This window comes from Bombina bombina, chromosome 2 (assembly GCF_027579735.1).
Source record: "Bombina bombina isolate aBomBom1 chromosome 2, aBomBom1.pri, whole genome shotgun sequence".
In the NCBI taxonomy this organism is placed as follows: Eukaryota; Metazoa; Chordata; class Amphibia; order Anura; family Bombinatoridae; genus Bombina; species Bombina bombina.
This window is the reverse complement of record NC_069500.1, coordinates 248,029,733-248,044,853: the sequence shown is the minus strand read 5'-3', so window position 1 is coordinate 248,044,853 and position 15,121 is coordinate 248,029,733. Positions and strand designations below refer to the sequence as shown.

Sequence of the window (15,121 nt, the reverse complement as noted above, 5' to 3'; positions counted from 1 at the left end):
CCTGAAAACTGCTCTGATTCCCCCGGCCGTCAGAAGCCTCATTCACAGCAAAATTATGTTTAAAGTGAAGGTCAATTTTGACGAATTAGTCAAGCGTTTTCTTCAAAAACATACCTTTTAATCCTGAGAGCCGCTGCAGCGCTTCCTCTACCTGTTGCAAGTCCTCTTTGCGGATCCAAAATGACAAATCCGGCTTCATCCAATCACAGCGTTCCCTCGGACCATGATCCCCCTGGGGGGAACACTGTGATTAGAGGAAACCGGATTCATAATTTCTGACGTAAGCAGAGGCAGCTTTCGGGATTAAAAGGTAAGTTTTTGAAGAAAACTCTTGAAATGTCAATTTTGATTAATTAAAATGCCCTTGTTTTTAATAGGATTATTAAAAACTGGGCACTAATTCGTCAAAATTGACCTTCACTTTAAACATAATTTTGCCGTGAATAATACAAACAGCAAAGGCCAGAGAAGGCTGCCCCAGCCAATTAGTACCAACCGTATAAGTTAAAAATAAACACCCTTGCATATATAGTGTGCCTCTGTTGGTGCCATTAAAGAAATTTGAGCTAGTTTGCAGTTTTTCAGTTAGCTTACACTCTAGGTATATCCACTACAAAACATATAAAACAGAAGGAAACACAGATTGTGCAGTATCACAAGCACAAGATACTCTGGCTTTTGAAAACCAGCTATTGTTTAAAGAGACATTGTACTATAAAAACATAATTTATGTAAGAACTTACCTGATAAATTAATTTCTTTCATATTGGCAAGAGTCCATGAGCTAGTGACGTATGGGATATACAATTCTACCAGGAGGGGCAAAGTTTCCAAAACCTCAAAATGCCCATAAATACACCCCTCACCACACTCACAATTCAGTTTAACGAATAGCCAAGTAGTGGGTGATAAAGAAAGGAGTAGAAAGCATAAACAAAGGAATTTGGAATTAATTGTGCTTTATACAAAAAATATTAACCACCATAAAAAGGGTGAGTCTCATCGACTCTTGCCAATATTAAAGAAATGAATTTATCAGTTAAGTTCTTACATAAATTGTGTTTCTTTCATGTAATTAGCAAGAGTCCATGAGCTAGTGACGTATGGGATATACATTCCTACCAGGAGGGGCAAAGTTTCCCAAACCTCAAAATGCCTATAAATACACCCCTCACCACACCCACAAATCAGTTTTACAAACTTTGCCTCCTGTGGAGGTGGTGAAGTAAGTTTGTGCTAGATTCTACGTTGATATGCGCTCCGCAGCAGGTTGGAGCCCGGTTTTCCTCTCAGCGTGCAGTGAATGTCAGAGGGATGTGAAGAGAGTATTGCCTATTTGAATTCAATGATCTCCTTCTACGGGGTCTATTTCATAGGTTCTCTGTTATCGGTCGTAGAGATTCATCTCTTACCTCCCTTTTCAGATCGACGATATACTTATATATACCATTACCTCTACTGATTCTCGTTTCAGTACTGGTTTGGCTTTCTACTACATGTAGATGAGTGTCCTGGGGTAAGTAAGTCTTATTTTCTGTGACACTCTAAGCTATGGTTGGGCACTTTTATATAAAGTTCTAAATATATGTGTTTAAACATTTATTTGCTTGATTCAGGATGTTCAACGTTCCTTATTTTCAGTCAGTCAGTTTCATATTTGGGATAATGCATATGAATAATTCAATTTTTTCTTACCTTAAAATGTGACTTTTTTTTTCCTGTGGGCTGTTAGGCTCGCGGGGGCTGAAAATGCTTCATTTTATTGCGTCATTCTTGGCGCGGACTTTCTTGGCGCAAAAATTTTCTTGTCATTTCCGGCGTCCTACGTGTCGCCGGAAGTTGCGTCATTTTTTTGACATTTTTGCGCCAAAAAATGTCGGCGTTACCGGATGTGGCGCCAAATAATGTGGGCGGCTTTTTTGGCGCTAAAAAATTTGAGCGTCATTGTTGTCTCCACAATATTTAAGTCTCATTATTTATTGCTTCTGGTTGCTAGAAGCTTGTTCATTGGCATTTTTTTCCCATTCCTGAAACTGTCATTTAAGGAATTTGATCAATTTTGCTTTATATGTTGTTTTTTCTATTACATATTGCAAGATGTCTCAAATGGACTCTGAATCAGAAGCCACTTTTGGAAAAACGCTTAGCTGAGTTTCAGTTCTACCAAAGCTAAGTTCATTTATTTTAAATGTTATAAATGTTTATCTTTAGCTATGGTTTGTAATAAGATATTATGTTATACTTTTACATGCGGAATCCATTAGTATTTATGCTTTATATATTTTCTTTTATTACAAGAAATATTTAGAAGACTTATAAGAAATATTTTTCTGATTCTATGTTAAAGGCTTTGTCTGACTTCGTGCCTTCTAATAAAATTTTTAGTTCTTTTTCACTTCTTTTTTAATTATTGAAGTTTCAAATGACCAACAACATACTGATTTATCCTTCTCTGATGATGTTTTTTTCAGAAATTTTCTTCATCAGATATTGACACTAACAAATCTACTTTTTTATTATTTTTCAATTATTAAAGTACATTTGTTCTTTGTTGAAAAGGTGTTGATTTTTTTGGATATTAAGGTATCTAGTTCTTTAAGACTAGCTGACATTATTTCTGCCTATTTATTTCTTTAGAGGTTTTCTTTCCAATTCCCTATTCTAGGGAATGGAATAGGCTGAGAATTTTCTTTTATTCCTTCTTCAAAGGTTTTAAACTATATTCTTTGCCAGCAGTTAAATTCAATTTGGAGGGTTCTCCAATTTATTGGGGCCATCTCTAATTCTACTAATTATGCTATTGTTTCTATAGCAAAATATTATTTATTTCTCCAACATAGGTGTGTCCGGTCCACGGCGTCATCCTTACTTGTGGGATATTCTCTTCCCCAACAGGAAATGGCAAAGAGCCCAGCAAAGCTGGTCACATGATCCCTCCTAGGCTCCGCCTACCCCAGTCATTCTCTTTGCCGTTGTACAGGCAACATCTCCACGGAGATGGCTTAGAGTTTTTTAGTGTTTAACTGTAGTTTTTATTATTCAATCAAGAGTTTGTTATTTTAAAATAGTGCTGGTATGTACTATTTACTCAGAAACAGAAAAGAGATGAAGATTTCTGTTTGTATGAGGAAAATGATTTTAGCACCGTAACTAAAATCCATGGCTGTTCCACACAGGACTGTTGAGAGCAACTAACTTCAGTTGGGGGAACAGTGTGCAGTCTCTTACTGCTTGAGGTATGACACATTCTAACAAGACGATGTAATGCTGGAAGCTGTCATTTTCCCTATGGGATCCGGTAAGCCATTTTTATTAAGATAGTAAATAAGGGCTTCACAAGGGCTTATTAAGACTGTAGACTTTTTCTGGGCTAAATCGATTCATTATTAACACATATTTAGCCTTGAGGAATCATTTATTCTGGGTATTTTGATATGATTATATCGGCAGGCACTGTTTTTGACACCTTATTCTTTAGGGGCTTTCCCTAATCATAGTCAGAGCCTCATTTTCGCGCCGGTATGGCGCACTTGTTTTTGAGGACAGCATGGCATGCAGCTGCATGTGTGTGGAGCTCTGATACATAGAAAAGTCTTTCTGAAGGCATCATTTGGTATCGTATTCCCCTTTGGGCTTGGTTGGGTCTCAGCAAAGCAGATTCCAGGGACTGTAAAGGGGTTAAATATAAAAACGGCTCCGGTTCCGTTATTTTAAGGGTTAAAGCTTCCAAATTTGGTGTGCAATACTTTTAAGGCTTTAAGACACTGTGGTGAAATTTTGGTGAATTTTGAACAATTCCTTCATACTTTTTCGCAATTGCAGTAATAAAGTGTGTTTAGTTTAAAATTTAAAGTGACAGTAACGGTTTTATTTTAAAACGTTTTTTGTGCTTTGTTATCAAGTTTATGCCTGTTTAACATGTCTGAACTACCAGATAGATTGTGTTCTGACTGTGGGGAAACCAAGGTTCCTTCTCATTTAACTATATGTATTTTATGTCATAAAAAAAAAAAAAAAAAAAAAAAAAAAAAAAAAAAAAAAATTTTTAGTAAAAATGATGCCCAAGATGATTCCTCAAGTGAGGGGAGTAAGCATGGTACTGCATCATCCCCTACTTCGTCTACACCAGTCTTGCCCATACAGGAGGCCCCTAGTACATCTAGTGCGCCAATACTCCTTACTATGCAACATTTAACGGCTGTAATGGATAATTCTATCAAAAACATTTTAGCCAATATGCCCACTTATCAGCGAAAGCGCGACTGCTCTGTTTTAGAAAATTCTGTAGAGCATGAGAACGCTGATGATATGGTTTCTGAAGGGCCCCTACACCAGTCTGAGGGGGCCAGGGAGGTTTTGTCTGAGGGAGAAATTTCAGATTCAGGAAACATTTCTCAACAAGCTGAACCTGATGTGATTAATTTTAAATTTAAGTTGGAACATCTCCGCGCTCTGCTTAAGGAGGTGTTATCCAATTTGGATGATTGTGATTATCTGGTCATTCCAGAACCACTATGTAAAATGGAAAAGTTCTTAGAGGCCCCGGGGCCCCCCGAAGCTTTTCCTATATCCAAGCGGGTGGCGTACATTGTTAGTAAAGAATGGGACAAGCCCGGTATACCTTTAGTACCTCCCCCCATATTTATAAAATTGTTTTCCTATAGTCGACCCTAGAAAGGACTGATGGCAGACAGTCCCCAAGGTCGAGGGGGCGGTTTCTACTCTACACAAGCGCGCCACTATACCCATAGAAGATAGTTGTGCTTTCCAAGATCCTATGGATAAAAAATTAGAAGGTCTGCTAAAGATGTTTGTTCAGCAAGGTTCCCTTCTACAACCAATTGCATGCATTGTCCCTGTCACTGCAGCCGCGTGTTTCTAGTTTGATGAGCTAGGAAAGGCGATTATTAGTAATTCTTCTTCTTATGAGGAGATTATGGACAGAATTCGTGCTCTTAAATTGGCTAATTCTTTCACCCTAGACGCCACCTTGCAATTGGCTAGGTTAGCGGCGAAAAAATTCTGGGTTTGCTATTGTGGCGCAGAGCGCTTTGGTTAAAATCTTGGGCAGCGGATGCGTCTTCCAAGAACAAATTGCTTGACATTCCTTTCAAGGGGAAAACACTCTTTGGCCCTGACTTGAAAGAGATTATCTCTGATATCACTGGGGGCAAGGGCCACGCCCTTCCTCAGGATAGGTCTTTTCAAGACCAAAAATAAACCTAAGTTTCGTCCCTTTCGCAGAAACGGATCAGCCCCAAGGGCTACGTCCTCTAAGCAGGAAGGTAATACTTCTCAAGCCAATCCAGCCTGGAGACCTATGCAAGGCTGGAACAAAGGAAAGCAGGCCAGGAAACCTGCCACTGCTACCAAGACAGCATGAAATGCGGGCCCCCGATCCGGGACCGGATCTGGTGGGGGGCAGACTCTCTCTCTTCGCTCAGGCTGGGGCAAGAGATGTTCTGGATCCTTGGGCGCTAGAAATAGTCTCCCAAGGTTATTCTCTGGAGTTCAAGGGGCTTCCTCCAAGGGGGAGGTTCCACAGGTCTCAGTTGTCTTCAGACCACATAAGAAGACAGGCATTCTTACATTGGGTAGAAGACCTGCTAAAAATGGGAGTGATTCATCCTGTTCCATTAGGAGAACAAGGGATGGGGTTCTACTCCAATCTGTTCATAGTTCCCAAAAAAGAGGGAACGTTCAGACCAATCTTAGATCTCAAGATCTTGAACAAGTTTCTCAAGGTTCCATCGTTCAAGATGGAAACCATTCGAACACTTCTTCCTTCCATCCAGGAAGGTCAATTCATGACCAAGGTGGATTTCAAGGATGCGTATCTACATATTCCTATCCACAAGGAACATCATCGGTTCCTAAGGTTTGCATTCCTGGACAAGCATTTCCAGTTCGTGGCGTTTTCTTTCGGATTAGCCACTGCTCCTAGGATTTTCTCATAGGTACTAGGGTCCCTTCTGGCGGTGCTAAGACCAAGGGGCATTGCTGTAGTACCTTACTTGGACGACATTCTGATTCGAGCGTCGTCCCTTCCTCAAGTAAAGGCTCACACGGACATTGTCCTGGCCTTTCTCAGATCTCACGGATGGAAAGTGAACGTGGAAAAGAGTTCTCTATCTCCGTCAACGAGGGTTCCCTTCTTGGGAACTATAATAGACTCCTTAGAAATGAGGATTTTTCTGACAGAAGCCAGAAAAACAAAACTTCTAGACTCTTGTCGGATACTTCATTCCGTTCCTCTTCCTTCCATAGCGCAGTGCATGGAAGTGATAGGTTTGATGGTAGCGGCAATGGACATAGTTCCTTTTGTGCGCATTCATCTAAGACCATTACAACTGTTCATGCTCAGTCAGTGGAATGGGGACTATTCAAAGATACAAGTAAACAGAGGACCAGAGACTCATTCCGTTGGTGACTGTCCCTGGACAACCTGTCACAAGGGATGACCTTCCGCAGACCAGAGTGGGTCATTGTCACGACCGACGCCAGTCTGATGGGCTGGGGCGCGGTCTGGGGATCCCTGAAAGCTCAGGGTCTTTGGTCTCGGGTAGAACCTCTTCTACCGATAAATATTCTGGAACTGAGAGCGATATTCAATGCTCTCAAAGCTTGGCCTCAGCTAGCGAGGGCCAAGTTCATACATCAACCATCAGGGGGGAACAAGGAGTTCCCTAGCGATGGAAGAAGTGACCAAAATCATTCTATGGGCGGAGTCTCACTCCTGCCACCTGTCTGCTATCCACATCCCAGGAGTGGAAAATTGGGAAGCGGATTTTCTGAGTCGTCAGACATTGCATCCGGGGGAGTGGGAACTCCATCCGGAAATCTTTGCCCAAGTCACTCAACCGTGGGGCATTCCAGACATGGATCTGATGGCCTCTCGTCAGAACTTCAGAGTTCCTTACTACGGGTACAGATCCAGGGATCCCAAGGCGGCTCTAGTGGATGCACTAGTAGCACCTTGGACCTTCAAACTAGCTTATGTGTTCCCGCCGTTTCCTCTCATCCCCAGGCTGGTAGCCAGGATCAATCAGGAGAGGGCGTCGGTGATTTTGATAGCTCCTGCGTGGCCACGCAGGACTTGGTATGCAGATCTGGTGAATATGTCATCGGCTCCACCATGGAAGCTACCTTTGAGACGAGACCTTCTTGTTCTAGGTCCGTTCGACCCACTCCAGCTGACTGCTTGGAGATTGAACGCTTGATCTTATCAAAGCGAGGGTTCTCAGATTCTGTTATTAATACTCTTGTTCAGGCCTGAAAGCCTGTGACCAGAAAAATTACCACATAATTTGGTATATCTGTTGGTGTGAATCTGCAGGATTCCCTTGGGACAAGGTTAAGATTCCTAAGAGTCTATCCTTCCTTCGAGAAGGATTGGAAAAAGGATTATCTGCAAGTTCCTTGATGGGACAGATTTCTGCCTTGTCTGTGTTACTTCACAAAAAGCTGGCAGCTGTGCCAGATGTTCTAGCCTTTGTTCAGGCTCTGGTTAGAATCAAGCCTGTTTACAAAATTTTGACTCCTCCTTGGAGTCTCAACCTAGTTCTTTCAGTTCTTCAGGGGGTTCCGTTTGAACCCTTACATTCCGTTGATATTAAGTTATTATCTTGGAAAGTTTTGTTTTTGGTTGCAATTTCTTCTGCTAGAAGAGTTTCAGAATTATCTGCTCTGCAGTGTTCTTCTCCTTATCTGGAGTTCCATGCAGATAAGGTGGTTTTGCGTACTAAACCTGGTTTTCTTCCAAAAGTTGTTTCTAACAAAAACATTAACCAGGAGATAGTTGTGCCTTCTTTGTGTCCTAATCCAGTTTCAAAGAAGGAACGTTTGTTGCACAACTTGGATGTAGTTTGTGCTCTCAAATTTTACTTAGCAGCTACTAAGGATTTCAGACAAACTTTGTCTCTGTTTGTTGTTTATTCTGGTAAAAGGAGAGGTCAAAAAGCAACTTCTACCTCTCTCTCCTTCTGGATTAAAAGCATTATCCGATTGGCTTATGAGACTGCCGGACGGCAGCCTCCTGAAAGAATCACAGCTCACTCCACTAGGGCTGTGGCTTCCACATGGGCCTTCAAGAACGAGGCTTCTGTTGATCAGATATGTAAGGCAGCGACTTGGTCTTCACTGCACACTTTTTCTAAATTTTACAAATTTGATACTTTTGCTTCTTCTGAGGCTATTTTTGGGAGAAAGGTTTTGCAAGCCGTGGTGCCTTCCATTTAGGTGACCTGATTTGCTCCCTCCCTTCATCCGTGTCCTAAAGCTTTGGTATTGGTTCCCACAAGTAAGGATGACGCCGTGGACCGGACACACCTATGTTGGAGAAAACAGAATTTATGTTTACCTGATAAATTACTTTCTCCAACGGTGTGTCCGGTCCACGGCCCGCCCTGGTTTTTTTAATCAGGTCTGATAATTTATTTTCTTTAACTACAGTCACCACGGTAACATATGGTTTCTCCTATGCAAATATTCCTCCTTAACGTCGGTCGAATGACTGGGGTAGGCGGAGCCTAGGAGGGATCATGTGACCAGCTTTGCTGGGCTCTTTGCCATTTCCTGTTGGGGAAGAGAATATCCCACAAGTAAGGATGACGCCGTGGACCGGACACACCGTTGGAGAAAGTAATTTATCAGGTAAACATAAATTCTGTTTTTCCTTTAGATAGTTGTATCTTATTTATGGAAAATTATTTAGTTTCAGGTACTTTTCTTGGTCCTGTGATTTATTTGGATATTGCAATTGCTTCATTTTCTCTGTTTACTTTAAGATCAAGTATCAGATTATGATTTATTTTAGCATTGTTAAAGGGACAACATTTACTAGACTAGGTGCTGTTGCATTTGTCTTGTTGTTTTGCATTTATTGATTATGCAAGTCCACTGTATTGGCTGGTCCTTTAAACTGGACTATCATGCTAATAATTTCATTTGTGTCTTCATTTTATTGAATATTTTCGCAAATGAGGGTTAATCTATGTCTTTAGCTTTTTTAGCTAGAAGAATTTTGTGATTTTTTTTTAAAAAAAAACATATTTCCTTTGTTCTAAGATAATCAATTATTTGTTTTATAATTGGATTCAATTCTTAACTGTTACTCTGGGCTTCAAGGTTGAGTTCTAAGACTAAAACTTTAAGCTTATACTAGTTTGGTTGTTCTTATTAAGGAACAAATTCCTGAGTTCTTTCCCAAGTAACATGTCTATAATTGGAGTTCGAAATCAGCTCCCTAATTTTGCGATGTACGTGCCGTATTCCAGCTTGGCTGGTAAGGGGCAGGTTAAGGCTTCTTTGAAATTTATTTTGTCCAAAATTTCTTTGATTTTATTCCAGCAAGGCTAACACTTTCTTTAACTGTGTTTCTGTCCTATATATTTTGGGTACTGTTGAAGCATGGCTGGGCACCCATGGGGTTCAAGCGCTGCTCAGACCTGGAATCTTCTGGGGTATTTCTTCCAGTTTCTTTTGAGGAACCGGGTTTTGGAGTTTTTATGGTCTTTGATAGCATTATTTGTTTTCATTAGATACAATAAATGCATATTTTCATGTTTCTGTTTTCATTCAGATTATTTTCTGAGGATGCGGAATCTCATATGATTCACTTACTCTTCAGGACATAGTTAGAGGATCTTCTTTTCTAAAGCTCTTGATTCCTCACACAAGGGTCACCTTTTTTAGGTTTCCAGATAGTTTGTGTCGCTATCCTTGTCTCTATCAGACAAGGGATAATGTTATTGGGTTCCGTCTATCGGTACCTTTAGTCTCTATTATTTCCTTCAGTTGCTATATATGCATAGAAGTTTTAGGTCTTATGGCCACAGCATTGGATTAAATTCCCTTTGCTCATTTTCTCTAGAAAGAACCTTTCCAGTCTTTTATAAGTGTTGTTTCTTCAAGAACATGGTTGGAGGATCAATTTACCAAAAAGTTTGTTTGATTCCTCAGACAAGGGTAACCTTTTTAGGTTTCCTGATGGATTCAGTGTTCTTGATTCTGTCTCTGACGGACAAGAGGCGTCTGAAATTGGTTTCAGCTTATCGAAACCTTCAGTCTCAATCATTTCCTTCGGTAGCCTTATGCATGGAAATTCTAGGTCTTATGACTGCTGCATTGGATGCGATTCCCTTTGCTCGTTTTCACATGCGACCTCTTCAGCTCTGTATGCTGAACCAGTGGTGCAGGGATTATACAAAAGATATCTCAATTAATATCTTTAAAACCGATTGTTCGACACTCTCTGACGTGGTGGACAGATCACCATCGTTTAGTTCAGGGGGCTTCTTTTTGTTCCTCCAACCTAGACTGTGATCTCAACAGATGCAAATCTGACAGGTTGGGGAGCTGTATGGGGGTTTCTGACAGCACAAGGGGTTTGGGAATCTCAGGAGGTGAGATTACCAATCAACATTTTTGGAACTCCGTGCAATTTTCAGAGCTCTTCAGTCGTGGCCTCTTCTAAAGAGAGAGTCGTTCATTTGTTTCTAGACGGACGATGTCACAACCGTGGCATATGTCAATCATCAAGGAGGAACTCACAGTCCTCTGGCTATGAAAGAAGTCTCTCGAATACTTGTATGGGCGGAATCCAGCTCATGTCTAATTTCTGCGGTTCATATCCCAGGTATAGACAATTGGGAAGCGGATTATCTCAGTCGCCAAACACTACATCCGGGCGAATGGTTTCTTCACCCAGAGGTATTTCTTCAGATTGTTCAAATATGGGGACTTCCAGAAATAGATCTGATGGCTTCTCATCTAAACAAGAAGCTTCCCAGGTATCTGTCCAGATCCAGGGATCCTCAGGCGGAAGCAGTGGATGCATTGTCACTTCCTTGGAAGTATCATCCTGCTTATATCTTTCCGCCTATAGTTCTTTTTCCAAGATTCTAAGGAACGTTCATTTATTCTGCTGGTGGCTCCAGCATGGCCTCACAGGTTTTGGTATGCGGATCTTGTCCGGATGGCCACTTGCCAACCGTGAACTCTTCCGTTAAGACCAGACCTTCTATCGCAAGGTCCTTTTTTCCATCAGGTTCTCAAATCCTTAAATTTGAAGGTATGGAGATTGAACGCTTGATTCTCAATCATAGAGGTTTCTCTGACTCTGTGATTAATACTATGTTACAGGCTCGTAAAACTGTATCTAGGAAGATATATTATCGAGTCTGGAAGATTTTCATTTCTTGGTGTTTTTCTCATCATTTTTCTTGGCATTCTTTTAGAATTCCTAGAATTTTACAGTTTCTTCAGGATGGTTTGGATAAGGTTTGTCTGCAAGTTCCTTGAAAGGTCAAATCTCTGCTCTTTCTGTTCTTTTTTTTCACAGAAAGATTGCTAGTCTTCCTGATATTCATTGTTTTGTACAAGCTTTGGCTCATATAAAACCTGTTAAGTCAATCTCTCCTCCTTGGAGTTTGAATTTGGTTCTGGGGGCTCTTCAAGCTCCTCCGTTTGAACCTATGCATTCGCTGGACATTTAAATTACTTTCTTGGAAAGTTTTGTTTCTTTTGGCCATCTCTTCTGCTAGAAGAGTTTCTGAATTATCTGCTCTTTCTTGTGAGTCTCCTTTTCTGATTTTTCCTCAGGATAAGGCGGTGTTGTGAACTTCTTTTAAATTTTTACCTAAGGTTGTGAATTCTAACAACATTAGTAGAGAAATTGTGGTTCCTTCATTGTGTCCTAATCCTAAGAATTCTAAGGAAAACTTGTTGCATTCTTTGGATGTAGTTAGAGCTTTGAAATATTATGTTGAAGCTACTAAGGATTTCCGAAAGACTTCAAGTCTATTTGTTATCTTTTCCGGTTCTAGGAAAGGTCAGAAGGCTTCTGCCATTTCTTTGGCATCTTGGTTAAAATCTTTGTTTCATCATGCCTATGTTGAGTCGGGTAAAACTCCGCCTCAAAGGATTACAGCTCATTCTAATAGGTCAGTTTCTACTTCCTGGGCGTATAGGAATGAAGCTTCAGTTGATCAGATTTGCAAAGCAGCCACTTGGTCTTCTTTGCATACTTTTACTAAATTCTACCATTTTGATGTGTTTTCTTCTTCTGAAGCAGTTTTTGGTAGAAAAGTACTTCAGGCAGCTGTTTCAGTTTGATTCTTCTGCTTATAATTTCAGTTTTTTTCATTATAAGATTTAAACTTTATTTTGGGTGTTGATTATTTTCAGCGGAATTGGCTGTCTATTTTTTTTTATTTTTTAATATTTTTATTGAGGTGAAAGATAAGGTAATACATAGTAACCACATACATAGGCCTCCAACCAGTGGGGGCGGTTTAGAAAAGTATACATCACTGTTTATACACAGAGCGTTACATCAAAAATAGGAGACATGCAAACATTTCAGACAATAAGAAACTAATAACCATAAGCAATTCCAAGAAATGTAGCATAATCTAAGTGGTTAATGAACCTGTGAATCAACCTCAGATTTTAAAGTTTATGGTATATAGGACCCCTATTTAGGTCCTCACATCTGTATCTTCTTATTAAATTCAATAACATATAGGGTCAAATATAAGCCCTTGTTGCTAGACTAGTACAAAGATAAGTGAATAGAGTATGGGGGGAGGGATTATTATATAGGGCCCTTTGTGGGTCCTCCAGACTATAAACATATACCTATATCATAGAAAGGTTTATCAACCATAACCATAATAGAGGACTCTTATGTATTTTTTAAGGGGGTCTTCGATGGGATCTGTGTCCCTTAAGCTTCAAAAAGGGGGGGGCGGAGCCTAGTAATATAGAATGTGAGTAAAATAAAATAAACTGATGCCATCAGCCGTATCCAGGCATGATCTAAAATCTGGTATATAATTCTTGCAACATAGAATTTACAATTAAAACTGCAGCTGCAGTTCAAGCATCTATTTAGGACACTAATATCAGAAACCCATCTATAGCCACAGATGGGTATGTTTAGGTGGCAGTTGGGCTAAACATTGCTAAAATGGTTGAACAGTAAACCAGCTCTAATAATCTCTTTGTAGGAGACGTGAGGGCCAACATGACTGCCTGTCAAATGTCCGCACATAAAGTAGTATATATTAACATCAACATTTAGGACATCATCTTATAGGGTCTATCAATTACAAACAAACATAATAACAGGCATCTATATATGAGTGCAACTTAAAGTGTTAAGTGGATATATGCGCCTTAACTAATTGCAGCATAAGGTAGCTAAAGACTCATATTAACTTTGAGTAATAGGTGTTCTGATTGTCATGTAGCGTTGTAGGAGGGAATAAGTGATATCCATTAGTTATATGATATGGTGGTACAAATATGCACCCATCTGTTAAATTACTATGGTGCATATCAGGTGGAATCTAACTAGTACGTCGCCAGACTATCTGCCTCACAATATCCTATAGGCGACACAGCATTTGAACAGTGTGTCTCCATGCAAGCTTCCCCCCAACATGTCAAGAGTATACATACTAATGGGCTAACCTGGCACCTAGGGTAGCCCGATAAACAATTTTGTACTTCCTCCCACTTAATTGAAAATACTATACAGCACTGAATAGATAAAGAGCATTGGAAGTGAAGTATTTCTCCAACATTGGTGTGTCCGGTCCACGGTGTCATCCTTACTTGTGGGAATATCTCTTCCCCAACAGGAAATGGCAAAGAGTCCCAGCAAAGCTGGCCATATAGTCCCTCCTAGGCTCCGCCCACCCCAGTCATTCTCTTTGCCGTTGCACAGGCAACATCTCCACGGAGATGGTTAAGAGTATGTGGTGTTTATTTGTAGTTTTTTTTTTATTCTACTATCAAGAGTTTATTTTACAATAGTGCTGGTATGTACTATTTACTCTGAAACAGAAAAAGATGAAGATTTCTGTTTGTGAGAGGAAGATGATTTTAGCAGACAGTAACTAAAATCGATTGCTGTTTCCACATAGAACTGTTGAGATGAAGTAACTTCAGTTGGGGGAAACAGCAGACTTTTCTGCTTAAGGTATGACTAGCCATATTTCTAACAAGACTGTGTAATGCTGGAAGGCTGTCATTTCCCCTCATGGGGACCGGTAAGCCATTTTCTTAGTCTCAAACAGAATAAAGGGCTTAATATGGGCTATAAAACTGGTAGACACTTTTATGGGCTAAATAGATTGCTTTATTTGGACATTTTATACATGTTTATGCTGATAATTCACACTTATAAACTTGGGGAACGTTTTTTAACGTCAGGCACTATGTTAGACACCTTTTCCAGTCAGGAAGGGCCTTCCCAGTTGTAGGCTGAGCCTCATTTTCGCGCCATTACTGCGCAGTTGTTTTTGAGTGCAAGACATGCAGATGCATGTGTGAGGACCTGATAGTAGTAGGAAAAGTTCCTAGAAGGCGTCATTTGGTATCGTATTCCCCTCTGGGCTTGGTAAATTTTGAACAATTCCTTCATATATTTTCACATATTCAGTAATAAAGTGTGCTCTGTTTAAAATTTAAAGAGACAGTAACGGTTTTGTTTTAAAACGGTTTTTGTGCTTTATTGACAAGTTTAAGCCTGTTTAACATGTCTGTGCCTTCAGATAAGCTATGTTCTATATGTATGAAAGCCAATGTGTCTCCCCCTTCAAAATTGTGTGATAATTGTGCCATAGCGTCCAAACAAAGTAAGGACAGTACTGCCACAAATAATGAAATTGCCCAAGATGATTCCTCAAGTGAAGGGAGTAGACATGGTTCTACATCATCTCCTTCTGTGTCTACGCCAGTTTTGCCCACGCAGGAGGCCCCTAGTACTTCTAGCGCGCCAATGCTTATTACCATGCAACAATTGACGGCTGTAATGAATAACTCCATAGCTAATATTTTATCCAAAATGCCTGCATATCAGAGAAAGCGTGATTGCTCTGTTTTAAACACTGAAGAGCAGGAGGGCGCTGATGATAATTGTTCTGTCATACCCTCACACCAATCTGAAGGGGCCATGAGGGAGGTTTTGTCAGATGGGGAAATTTCAGATTCAGAAAAAATTTCTCAACAGGCTGAACCTGATGTTGTGACATTTAAATTTAAATTAGAACATCTCCGCGCACTGCTTAAGGAGGTGTTATCTACTCTGGATGATTGTGACAACTTGGTCATT

The 15,121-nt window shown here is 40.2% G+C and overlaps 1 protein-coding gene across 1 annotated transcript in view; it reads left to right on the top strand.

The window, feature by feature from the left end:
- Positions 1–15,121, top strand: part of CHD1 (chromodomain helicase DNA binding protein 1) — a gene marked incomplete in the record, with an annotated part of 628,386 nt that overhangs the window by 584,473 nt on the left and 28,792 nt on the right.